Below are 13,534 nucleotides of genomic sequence, written 5' to 3'. Positions count from 1 at the left end.
TTAGCTGAGACCAGCCCACCACTGTATATTAAAAAAATGGGTTCAGGGTGTGGCAGCTCTGGAAATTATACAGAAAACACCCCAATATCCACTAGCTGGCTTTTCAGAATAACAGCAAAATAAACTAGGTTTGGGGTCTTTTTTTTTTTTTTTTTTCAAAAAAAGGTAATAAATATAATGTGGTTTTTTCCTATTTTCTATCCCATACTGTACACATTGTAACTGAACATCTCTGCATAAACAAAACATATCTGTATGAACAAAGTGGCTTTGTTAAATAGCTGTTTTGGGAAGTATTTGCTCCTCAGATGGAAGAAACACACAAGTTTTGGTCTTCTGTTGAGTGATTTTGATCCTCATACTTTAGGGTGACGGAATTTCTTCCACACCTCTTGTTCATCTATATGCTTATGTACACACATAAATGAAGTTGTGTGCCTACGTACACACATAAATGAAGTTGTGAATTTGGAGGGTAGGGAGGGGATAAAATTATTCTTTTTGCTGTTTGAGTTAGCATTTACTCAGTCTGCAAGGTCAGAAAGAGCCTTGTGATAACAGCACTCATCTAAGTGAAAATAATTTGAATTTTCAGCACAAAAAGGAGTGGAAGACTGAATAAGTCTATTTTCAGGCTAACTTTACAGTGTTACATCTTTGTTATTAGAAGAAACAATATTTTTCAGGATTCTATCTTTGATGTTCATGCCAAACTTCTATCCATCTAGTGCAGAGACTCCTCTTTGCAATATTCTTCTCTTTTTTCAGGTCAGACTTTGTACACCATCACTGTTCTGCCATCTTCGAAATAATTCTAAGAAGCTGTTGTACAGAAATGTCAGAGAAAACTCCTAAAAAAAAAAAAAAAAGGAAAAATAAAAAATAAGACCTAGCCAAAGAGAGAGCTCTGCAATCCCCATAACACAAGGAGATAAAAATGGGATTGATCCCCTTTGGACAGTGTTGCTCACCCTCATACTAGCACGTAAGTATTTATACAATAGCATAAATTTCTAAGGCAGGTAGTTTCATTAATCATTCATTTCTGATGACCCAACCCACTCAGTTTAAGAGCAACCTGGTAATACTATGGGGATATTTCCCTCCTTTATGCTAATTGACCAGAATTCAGACAGATGGAAGAGACTCGGAGAAATTTATTCAATTTTTACAGTTTTAGAGAATAGTGTGCCTTTTGGGGGAGGGGGACTGCAGGGAATGAGTGGGAGACAATGAGCTGTGGGCAGCTTGGGCCCTGAATTTGAGCCATTGCAGCTGTGAAGTTGTGAAAGAATGTAAATATTGAAGATAAGAGGGTGGACAGGGAGGATAGAGCTGCGGGGCAGCTGTGATAGCCAGAGAGCCCAAACTGTTTGCTGAGTCACCCTGAGTTTGCAGAAGCTACAGAGCAGCCAATCTTGACATGTTTATGTAGTAGAGACACCAATAGTAATGAAACACGCTGGCTAGAAAAAGACTATAAATTGGCCATGTTTGTATGAAATAAAGGCTTTTCTGCGTGAAATCCCAGTGTGGTGCCCGTCCCGACAACGACAAATAACACTATACCTACTTGCCACTTAGAGACAGGTAAGGAATATTACAGCCTGCTGGAGACCATAGCAATTTGTCTCACTTGACACGTTAGTAAGGTCCCCTACTGGAGTTTGTCCGAACTGTGTAAAATGCTGATTAATCCTCTGAGCACATGCGTCATGGTTTTCCTGGCTCTGCATGCAGAGATCCTTTAAAACATTCAGGAATGGCCAAAAATAGGTTGGCCATGGTGATCATCAACCCTTGGAGGTTTTCCTTCCAAGGGTAATAGAAAAATAAGATATTTTTAAATCCAATCTGAGAAAACCTGTCTCTTGAGTGCATATGGTTTTGGATTCTGGTTAAACAAAATTTTAAGATTATTTTTCAGGTTATAAAGAAGACAGATGAACAACACAGAGCTTGTTAACAAAGCCAGAAGCAGCTTTACAAAAAGTAGCTATGATGATATCTGCTTTCCTAGTTTTGTTTTCACTTTAATAGGCATCTGTGTACCTTTTCTTAGTTGGTACAGAGTGTGCAGTGCACCTGAAGTTCAAGGCCCGGTTGGACAGTGCTCTGAGCAACCTGGTCTAGTGGAAAGTGTCCCCACTCATGGCGGGAGGGTTGGAGCCAGATGATTTTCTGTGCCACTTCCAACCCAAACCGTTCCACAACTCTATGATTAACAGTTGGGGAAATTGTTTCTTTCCTATAGCTGAGCTGAGATATTTCAAAATCTGTCATATCATAAATGAATTACCCAGAACTTTTTGGCACATGCTGCAGGTATATTTTCAGTGATTTTTTTCTAAAAAGACTTAATTTATTAGCAAGTTCAGCTGCAAGAATTGGTGATTTTATCAGCTATATTTCTGCAGGCTGAAGTCAGATATCTTTAGTGTAGTTGCACAACGATAGTAAATGATAGTTTGTAAATATTTTTATGCAACGGTAGATTAAAATACAGGCAGTAAACCCACCAGAAAGCAGGCAGCAAATTAAGACATGGTGAAATAAGTCACCAACTAGAATTTAAACTAGATGTCTCAAAAATACTTGAAAATTAAACATATTTTAAGAAAAAGTAAGTAAAAAGACATCCCTATTTGTAACTTATTTCCGCATGTAGGCACACAGAAGGATAGAGTAGCTTTAGGAACTATAATCCAAATGCAGGAATAGGAAAAAGTTCAGCCCTTCTGTACATAGAATACTGTAAATTTTTTCTTTGTATTGTCTAAAAATGAGGAAGGGCAGTGGGAGCGACAAAGATAGAGAATTGGGTAATAAACCTTAATTTTTGATTAGTAATGTGAACAAAGTTCAGAAAATAATAATTATGGAAAATCTGTAGCATGGCCTAGAGTTCTCATCAAAATATTTTTACTGCTTGTTCCCTCAGGATACCAGTCACCAGGGTGTTTCACAGACAAAAGTAATAAAATCATTGAATATACTGAGTTAGAAGAAACCCACAAAGTTCATCAAAAGTCCAGCTCCTGGCCCTGAAAAGGACATCCCAGGAATCACACCATGTGCTTGAGAGTGTTGTCCAAACACTTCTTGAACTCTATCAGGCTTGGTGCTGTGATCACTTCCCTGGGGAGCCTGTTCCAGTGCCCAACCACCCCCTGGGTGAAAAACCTTTTCCTAATATCCAGCCTAAACCTCGCCTGACTCAGCTTCATGCCATTTCCTTGAGTCCTGTCACTGGTCATCAGAGAGAAGAGATCAGTACCTGCCTCTCATATTCTCCTGATGAGGAAGCCCAAGACCACAATGAGATCTCCCCTCAGTCTCTTCTCCAGGCTGAATAGACCAAATGATCTCAGCCACTCCTTATACAGCTTCCCCTCCAGTCCGTTTACCATCCTTATGGCCCTCCTTTGGATGCTCTGTAATAGCTTAATGACATTCTTATATTGTGGTGCCCAAAACTGCAGTGCAAACTGGCCACTCCAGCGCAGGGCAGAGCAGGACAATCCCCTCCCTTGCCCAGCTGGCAATGCTGTGCCTGATGCCCCCCAGGACATGGTTGGCCCTCCTGGCTTCCAGGGCACTGCTGACTCATATTGAACTGGCCATTGGCCAGGACCCCAGGTCCTTTCCACGGCACTGCTTTCCAGCTTCTGATTTCCCAGTCCATATGTACATTTGAGGTTGCCCTGTCCCAGGTGTAGAATCCAGCACCTGCCCTTGTTGAAATTCATATGGTTGGTGATTCAGCAGTCCTCTAATTTGTCAAGGTTTCTCTGCAGGGTCTCCCTGCCTTTGAGGGAGTCAACAGTTTTTTTCTCGTAACATTTTCCAAAATTTCTGCTCTGTTCGTATTCTCTTTTTGATCATGTTATACACAGAATTTCATCAAGAAAGCAATTTTTAAATTTGTAACTAATTTTTTCCTTTTTTTAAAAGCTATTTTTGTTATACTAAAGTTACATTTTGTAGGGACAGATATAGAAAATATTTCAAGGTGCTTTGCTATGTTTTTAATGTGTCTGATGGTATTACAGAAGTTTTCAGTGCAAAAGGATAAGGATTGGACTCAGTCAATTAGGATATAGGAGATTTTAGTTAATTTGCACATATTAATTATATTACTTACAGGTGATAGGATAAAATGTTTTAATTTAGCTGATTAAAATTAGGAAGCTAAAACCATCTCAGCTAAGACCATTTTTCACCAGTCTCATTTTAAAATTATCGGATTCCTGCCTTCTGCTATTTCCTGTGCATTTGTAGAACATATTAATCAATTAGTATTGATATTGCTGAATGATGTGACCCATTTACTCACAAAAAAAATTAAGCTGACTTGGCCCTCTTATGAGATTTAATGTGTTCTTAATTGGTTTAATTAGTAGTACTTTCATCAATAAGCCAACTCTAAAGCTCTTAATGCTTTATTTGCGTATCTTCTGAATGTATTCTGAATATTAACTCGTAATACTATTTTACAATAGTAAGTCTAAAATACAGTGAATTATAAAGCTTGCAGAATACATCCAACTCATTGATTAACTTCTGAAGAGTCAATAAAACACCTGGGGACTGTGAGACCCAACATTGCCCCTAGAAGAAACTCAGCGAAATAGTTAATGATATTGGTATACTGTGAGATCCTGGATCCGAATCTCACTGAATTGTTGATATGGGTTGAAACCACCTCACCGTGAGTGTGTGTGTGCATGTGAGGAAGGGCTGGGCCTGGACCTGCAGGAACATGGCAAAACCTGCACATAAGGCCTGTGCTGAGGGCACAGGGCAGAGCTGGAGGGCAAGGCCTGCTGCCCACACAGAGCACAGGCAGAGCTGCAGGCCCTGCCGCCAGACTGTCGGTCAAGGCAGAGCAGCCTGGTAACCCACCCACACTACGCCCTTGAAGCCTGGGACTGGCTACAGCACAACTCACTCTGGCCTGGAAAGCACTAACTGGATATAGAATCATAGAATAAAGAGGGCTGGAAAAGACCTCTGAGATCATCAAGTCCAACCCTTGATCCAAGACCACTGTGGTTACTAGACCATGTCACTAAGTGCCACATCCAGTTTCATCTTAAAAACCTCCAGGGATGGAGAATCCACCACTTCCCTGGGCAGTCCATTCCAATGCCTGATTACCCTCTCTGTAAAGAATTTCTTCCTAATATCTAATCTGAACCTCCCCTGGCAGAGCTTAGGACCATGCCCATGTCTTACTCACAGTTGTCTGGGAGAAGAGACCAACCCCCACCTGGCTACAACCTCCTTTCAGGGAGTTGTAGAGAGTGATGAGGTCTTGCCTGAGCCTCCTCTTCTCCAGGATAAACAACCCCAGCTCCCTCAGCCTCTCCTCATAGGACTTGTGCTCGAGTCCCTTCACCAGCCTCGTTGCTCTTCTCTGGACCTGCTCCAGCACCTCAATATCCTTCCTGAACTGAGGGGCCCAGAGCTGGACACAGCACTCCAGATGTGGCCTCACCACTGGTTAGTATAGGGGAAGAATCGCTTCCCTGGTCCTGATGGCCACATTGTTCCTGATCCAGGCCAGGATGCCCTTGGCCTTCTTGGCCACCTGGGCACACTGCTGGCTCATGTTCAGATTCCTGTCAATCCAAACTCCCAGGTCCCTCTCTGCCTGGCTGCTCTCCAGCCACTCTGTGCCCAGCCTGTAGCGCTGCAGGGAGTTGTTGTGGCCAAAGTGCAGGACCCAGCACTTGGCCTTGTTGAACCTCATCCCGCTGGAATCAGCCCAACTCTCCAACCTATCCAGGTCCCTCTGCAGAGCCCTCCTGCCTTCTAGCAGACCAACACTCTCCCCCAACTCGGTGTCATCTGCAAATTTGCTAATGGTATTCTCATCTAAATAATCAATAAAGATATTAAACAGAACTGGACCCAACACTGATCGATCCCCAGGGGACACTACTGGTGACCAGCCACCAACTGGATGCAGCCCCGTTCACCACCACTCTCTGGGCCCAGCCATCAGCCAGTTCTTAACCCAGCCTTGTCCAAACCATGGGCTGCCAGCTTTTTCAGAAGAATGCTATGGGAGACGGTGTCAAAGACTTTGCTGAAGTCCAGATAGACCACATCCACAGCCTTCCCCTTATCCACCAGGCGGGTCACCTGATCATAAAAGGAGATCAGATTGGTCAGACAGGACCTGCCCTTCCTAAACCCATGTTGGCTGGGTCTAATCCTTTGTCCATCCCGTACATGCTGTGTGATATCCTGCCTGGGAGGGAAAACTGAACTCTATAAATACACAAGACTCCATGCAGTCTCCCTCTTCTCTTCTCCCTCTCCAGCTGGCACCATGTGAATCACCGAATCTTGTCAGTAACCTTTTTTTTTTCCTTTTTTTGTCTCTCCTTCTCTCTTTCTTCTTTCTTTCTTTATCCCTTTTAATCTGTTTTATTTTTTTACTCTTTTCCTTCTCTTGTGGGTAACTTAAAATCAATGAATTGTGTTTTACTAAACCTGATATATGGATTGTTTTAGTGAGAGTTTCCTGTGGAATGGGTCTTCGTGCTGAACATGAAGCATAGTGAAATGCATTTTTCTTGGTTGTATTTTACTCCTGTAAGAACCTTTTGCCAAAATATCTTATTTTTCTTACTAAATCAAAAAGAATTTTTCTTAGAGAAGAGTGTGTGACTCTTTCTCCAGATACTAATTAGAGATTATAATGAACCAAAAGGCTTTTAAAAAATCTTAAATAAAAAATGTAACCACTCTGGGAATTTTATAGCTTAATCCTGAATGCAATATATACCTAAATATGCAAGCATGCTCCTGTTCTTACAGCTGTGACTAGGTCTAAGTTCAGTGGAGTTTTTCTTGATTTATCTCTCTCTGACAATAGTTACATGACATGAAGACGTTATTTGCATTAGTCTGAAAATAAATATGAGGCTAAGCAGATGTATAAGAATTTGTCTCTCAGACTCACAACAAACAGGTTACTGAGGTCCCTGAGCTATCTTTATGTCCCATGTGTGTGAATTGTATAGATGAACCTATTATTTATACATGGTCTAATCAAACAGTTCATGTGATATATCTGTTTAAAGCTATGGGTTTACCCTACACCTGCCCATATTTTTTTCTATACACTGTTCTGAAATATAATTATTTCACTTCATATTTTATAGGGGAGATGGCGTTTGGAACTGACTTGATGTACATTTGGCAGGAGGCCAAAGCAGAGCAGAATCAACATCCAGAAGAAAATGCCAAATACAAGAAAATAACAGGGACTTAATATGATTTAATATCAATAAATTGTTTGAGGTTAGTGGAATGAATCCTTGATCTTTTCTTCTTCTTATAAATTACAAATGATTTTATAATGTATTGTAACCATTGTAACTCCTTCCAACTAGGTCTATTCATCACAGCTTGGACTGAAACACTGCTTTTCCTCCACGTCATGGAGCCAAATTGTTGAGGAAGGTTTATGGCAGAAGACCTACTGACCCTGTTCAAGAGCTTGTTCTTGCTGTTTTCTACAATTTCCTCTGTGCTTTTTTATTAAAGCAACAGGTACCATATCTTACTTGGACATACTGTGATGCAGCCATCCTATCAATCCCCACCTCCAAAGTGTTTTTGAGTCTCAGCACGCAAAGCTTGACTTTGGGCTATGCCTAGCACAGCTGGTGCCAAATAATGTGAATTTTCTTCCTACATCACATATAGAAAGGCCCTGGTGGTGCCCTACCTCTTCCCTCCTCTTCTCTCATTTGGATTTTATGTGAAGGAATCACAGCAGCTGAGATTTGACCTCACTTCTGACACACATTTCACTGTTGAGCCCTTCCTCCTTCTTCATCTACTGCCCAACTTGCAGCCTCTCCCTTCCCAGCTCAGAAAATCTGAAGTACTTTATACAGAGGACAGATGCTGTGGGCTTCAGAGGGTCTCACACCCTGGGGCATCAGGGTTAGGGCATGTCCCGAGCGGCTGCAGGAAGGGATAAATCTCAGGAAGGTAAAGGTGTGATGTAAGCCTGTGTTTACTATGCTCCCATTGAATTACCGAAGAAAATACAGCAAAGAACAGATAGGAGGTACCTCTGACTCCTCTGCTGGTTTTTGCATCATGTCCATGCACTGTAGAGTGCCACATCCAGTCCAGCCTATATCTTCTTGAAGATTTTATGAGATGGGCAAAGGTGAGAAAGCCCAAGAGGCTGCAGATCATAGAATGGTTTGGACCTTTAAAGGTCATCTAGTCCAACTACCCTGCAATGACCTGGGACATTTGACATTCGATCAGGTTGCTCGGAGCCCTGTCTAACCTAATCTTGAATGTTTTCAGGGATGAGTCACTCACCACCTCTCCAGGCAACCTATGCCAGGGCCTTACCACCCTCATCATAAAAAAAAAGTCTTCCTTTTGTCTAGTCTGCAACCCATCTTTTTGTAGCTTAAAACCATTTCCCCCCATGCTGTCACTACAGGGCCTATTAAAAAGTCTGTCGCCACCTGTATCACAAGCCCTCTTTAAGTATTAAAATATTGAAGTCTACTGTGCTGCACTAGACTTGAGAACAGACAAGGTAAGTACCTACAAGGCTTGATGAGACCAACTAACTTTTAAACATTCTCTTGCTTTTGCATTTTAAAGACATCTTACCTAATGTGTTTCTTAATTAGTTACCAATAAAGTGACGATATCAGTGCTGCTGTAATATCAGCACTGTGAAGAACATCTGACTGTGATATACTGTATCTCCAAATGGACAATAAAACATAAAGAATTATTTATATTGAGTTAACAAAATGATCCCCAAAAGATACTAGAGCTTCCATTTAGCTCATCTGATGTTTAAAAATAAAGGAGCAAGCATTTACGTTCACACATCTTCTGCTTGATCTTATCACCATCATCATCATCATCATTGCTTTACATGAACATAATTCATGTAATTACTCTTTGTGTAATATATAAATTCAAATACAATCTGTAATGGCATTCTAAAAACTGCTGAGAATTAAATGCTTACTTTCCATAGCCTGGTATAAATGATGTTTGCAAGTAAGTATACACTGTGTAAGGATAAGAACTGTTACTTTACAGGAGACAGGTATTAGAAAGTGAAAATTGTTGTCAGTTTGCCATAGAATTAAACTCAAAACCAGTAAGACCTTAGCTGGTTTTATGTTCTGTAATGAGCAAGGAGCCTAGGCTGGGGTCACTGACATTTTCAGATACCCAACTATGCTGATTTCTTATTTCAGATGAGAATCACAAAAAGGTTGTGGCTCCTGGAATCAAGATAAACTAAAAAGTTTTGGCTCAATCCTGTTTTCAAGCTCTTTACTAGAAGTGTAGTGGGACAACCTATAAAGAAGAAATACATTCTGCTGTCTAACTGAGACCATCTGGACAATTCCAAGACAAATCCTACCTATTCTCTATGGTTCACTGGAGCCTAAGCTACTCAAAAAGTCATGCAGTTTTGGGGCTGTGGATTTTATTTTCTTTCCCTCCTAAGACAAAAATACCCAAAATATTCAAGATGGTATAAACCTGCACCACAGCTGTGTAAGGTGGGCAGAGAGAATATTTTCCACTAAAACCCTGCTACTGGAGAACTTCCAGATCCTAAAAAGAATTTAGGAAAAGTAAATCACAGGACTATCAACATGGTGTGAAAGAATGGAAGATCAAGAGAAAACAGGTTTCACTTTCAGTCTCTGGATTAGAGGGAAGCTCTTCTTGCCTCCTTTTCCTGAGGGACTGATGGGTGTGATGTACAATAGTGGGTAGCCAGCAAAGACTGGCCCCCATGTCAGGAAGATGGAATAGTCTCAGAGCAGTTCCAAGAAGAACTCAATTTTAACTGAATTTGAAGAGGACCATAATTATGCCTTCAAACTTTCAGCAGGCTGTGTCAAATACATCATTAAGAAGGTTCCATGAATACTGAGGTATCCCTGCTCCATGGAGCAGCCTGAGAGAGAAACATTCTGCTAGGTCTATGAGTTGTGCCGCCTGCAGGTCTGACCACTGGCTACCTCCTGCTACAGAGCTGCTAAGAAAGCCCAAATTGATGTACTTGATCTGTGCTGAGAATTGCATGATGTTCCACAATTGCAATGAAAGAGGCCATTAATTCTGCAAAAGCTACTATATAATTTCACGTAGACACCTCCCATTCAGAAATATATTTCAATTAAATTAATTTCTGAATAAAAAATTAAGTGGAGAATTCAGTGGATGGCACCAGGGTCAAAGTTTGCCATTCTGGATTCTCCTCTTTTTGCTCTTACAAAAAAAAAAAAAAGAGGAATGAAAACGTAGTTCACTTCCACCCTATTTTGTACATCTTTTTTTAAAGTATCTATATAAGTGAGAACATACGAAAAAATGGGATTGTCACAACCATTAGATAATGTTTTCCACATCTTAGAACTAATCCTTTTTCTTTTGCTTCTCTTAGTATCCGAAGTGGAAAGTGAGTTCAGAAAGGTAACACTTACATCATGGATTATTTTGTTTGACTTCTGTGGAGAGGAGTAGTTTATGTTATTTATTTTGTAATAGAGTTAATGCTAACTTGTTTTTATGTTTGTTTGTTTTATTTTGTTTTGCAGATGATGTTTTTTAGCTGCATTCCATAAAAGCATTTAAGATGAATTACTGATTCTTGAGAATCTACAATTCTGGGTGCTTTGGAAACAACATATGTTAGCAACAAAAAGAAAAGTGTCTTTATCTGCATTGTGGAATATTCTGAAAACAGTAATTGTGGGAAAACTATATAGTGAGATGTGCAGTTTGCACTGCTTTGGGGACGGGGACAGTTCTGCTTTTGGACAGTACATGGGATAAGAACAGTCTTTGAGAGGAGGCACCACCAAAATCTGACTCTCAGTAACTTTTATCTGGTCCCTTTCATTATTTCCTTATTGCACTATATATTGGAAATGCAGATTTTCTATTAAATTTCTACTCACTTTTGTACCTGCTTTCGCCACCATGGACTACAATAGACAAATAAGTTAATGACATTTGTTCATTCTAAGCACATAAATTTCAGAAACAGGTCAATTTATAGTCAGTCATAATTTTGCAATGGAAAGCAATGGGGAAAAGCTATGATCAGTACCCAAAACATGACTTTTCTATTTTGTAATATTTATAAATTATATCCTAAACCTAAAAACCAGTTTGTTTCTATGAAATGTGGTTATGTATATTTAATTCTTTAAAAATTTCTTAGAGAACTATCTTCATCTTGGCTATCAAATTATTGCTTTCTCAAAAGATTTACTCCTTTTTTTCCTTGTTCTTAGCAATATATTAGAGAAGATAAAATTCAGTGAAAAAAATCTTAAGCCAATTTCATTTTACTTGTACTTTTATTGCTATTTTACATTCATATTATAAAAATAGAATTTAGTCTTTTAGAAATCCTGTAGATCCTTTGCAGACAAAATCTTTGTTGATATTGCTTGAAACAAAGATTATAAAATGGAGTGGTGAGATTAGTTCTCTGTATGTGTCTAACAGTGCCTGATTATTTTTCATGCCATGTTCTCCTATCTGTTCAGAACACTTTTTCCACCAGTACAACTCAACATTTGATATAATTAATATATATCTCTTTTTAAAATGAAGAGTTCATGTTGCTTAAATGTATCTCTTTGGTTGGACTTTTAATAAAATATTTCAACTATTTTAAATTGCCATTTCTAGACCTTTCAGAAAGTTAAGCTGACAAAGAGGCTTCTCTTTTTGATCTTGATCATTTTAATCTGGGTATTATGGTGATGGCTAAAGTCTAAAGGTCTGTGCAGCACCATCCTATAGTGATAGTAGAATTAAAATAGCACACAGTACTTAATTTTAAATAAAATTTTTTTAAACGTTTGGGCCACACAATATATGACCATAACACATTCATCGCTGTTATAGAATAAATGGCTTTGAGAGCTGTGGATTTATTTCAGTGTTCCGAACTGTTCTGGAGAGAGTGCTTAAACCTGCATAGTGGCAATAGTGGAAACAAGGTACTTGAGGCATTGCTTCTTTACGGATAGGGCAGAGCTAAACTCCGCTCAGTGACCATCAGAGAGGAGTGCAGCAGCTTAGACTTCCAGTGGATATCATCATGATAGCTTTGCTTTCTTCCCCTAAATTAATAGAGTGGGACTAACTGTTGGTGCACTGGGCAAGGTGTATTTAGCTGCAGGTCCAGCTACATTTCCATACAATGAAGTGTTGATATCAGACAAACTGCAGGTAACCATCTGGAAAAGAGGAAAATCTGCTCATGGACAACCACCCTACTCCCCATTAACTACAAGTCTTTTCTCTAACCTCTAAACGCTTGAGTTAATGGGAACACAGTGCTGAGCAAGGAATCAACTGTGCTGGCTAAAGGGCTGCTGAGTCTTGCTTCCACTTTAGAAGTGAGAAGAACAAGAACTGAATTGTTACTCTAATACATCAAGTCTCTTCAGAGCATCTTACATGGGAACTCATTTAAACGTTCTTGTTTGGTAATAATTCATGGGATAGGTAAATCTGGCTTCAGATTTGTAATGGATATTGCACAATAGAAAGTAAAATGGCAAAAAGCACAAAATTTGGACCTTAAGTGTATGCATACAGTATTTGAGGGCAAAATTAGTCCCACGTTACTTAACAGAAAGCCAGAAGAGAAATGGACCTACAACACTAATTGTCATCCTAGGAGGATGAAGGCAGTGCCACCAATATCCAAAAATGTGCAAAGAAAAAAAAACATGCATTTTTGTATTTCCCTTTTGACTTTTATTTTCATCTGTGTGACATTGGGTTGAAGAGTTAATAAATTTTCACTGCTACAAGAGGTCATTTCACAACTAAATGTAGCAATATGAAGTGGAAAATGTAACAAACACCAAGAAGATGTTTAATGAAGTGGCATTCTGGAGGTACTCGTTAAAGAGTACATTTGCAGAACTGTTTGATTGCTTAGAGTATGTAGGAAACTATAAACCCAGCAGAGCATTAGTGCTGATTTTCAGAATTGCATTCAGCTCAAACGTCACCATTCCACTTGGAATTGCAAATAAATCTAATACTGAATTACCTAATATCATGAAAATGTTCCTATGTAATTTGCATAGCAAAATGCTCAGAAAAATGGCGCTTCCTTCAGCCTAAACATTAAGAACATAAGACTTGAATCTGCTTATTAATATTAAAACAACTGCAGCCAGTCTTAAGATTGATGAAAAAGTTTTGTTTAAACAGCACAGAGCTGCAGTTTAACCATGTCTCACATCAGTTGGATCTTTACACTTTTGCCTGCTGACAGCAACTGTAGAATAGTTTACTTATAAAGTGCCAATATGCTAATACTCCAACTGTCAATATTGATTTTTTTTTAAAAGAAGCAGGCTGTCTGAGTGGCTTTGCATGTCAATGCATAGACTCAGTGCCTGACACTGTTCAATGTTCATTTCAGCTCCTAAATCGCAGCATGCAATGTACAGAATTCAATCTTTGG

The 13,534-nt window shown here is 39.5% G+C and overlaps 1 long non-coding RNA gene across 6 annotated transcripts in view; it reads left to right on the top strand.

Annotated features, from left to right (window-relative positions):
* The window catches only part of LOC108496191, a 133,317-nt gene extending 121,607 nt beyond the window's left edge, over positions 1 to 11,710 (top strand). For 5 of the 6 annotated variants that reach the window (XR_001874382.1, XR_001874377.1, XR_001874381.1 and 2 more), the window contains 4 exons: positions 769 to 985; positions 7,179 to 7,317; positions 7,410 to 7,569; positions 9,270 to 11,710. This is a non-coding gene — a long non-coding RNA (uncharacterized LOC108496191). Of the gene's footprint in view, positions 1 to 768; positions 986 to 7,178; positions 7,318 to 7,409; positions 8,588 to 9,269 lie in introns of all 6 variants that reach the window. The other variant, XR_001874379.1, reaches the window with a different exon arrangement.
* Positions 11,711 to 13,534: the final 1,824 nt, after the last annotated feature.

The sequence above is a fragment of the Lepidothrix coronata genome, unplaced genomic scaffold (assembly GCF_001604755.1).
Source record: "Lepidothrix coronata isolate B3197 unplaced genomic scaffold, Lepidothrix_coronata-1.0 Scaffold37, whole genome shotgun sequence".
NCBI lineage: Eukaryota > Metazoa > Chordata > Aves > Passeriformes > Pipridae > Lepidothrix > Lepidothrix coronata.
This window is presented reverse-complemented; position numbering and strand designations above follow the sequence as displayed.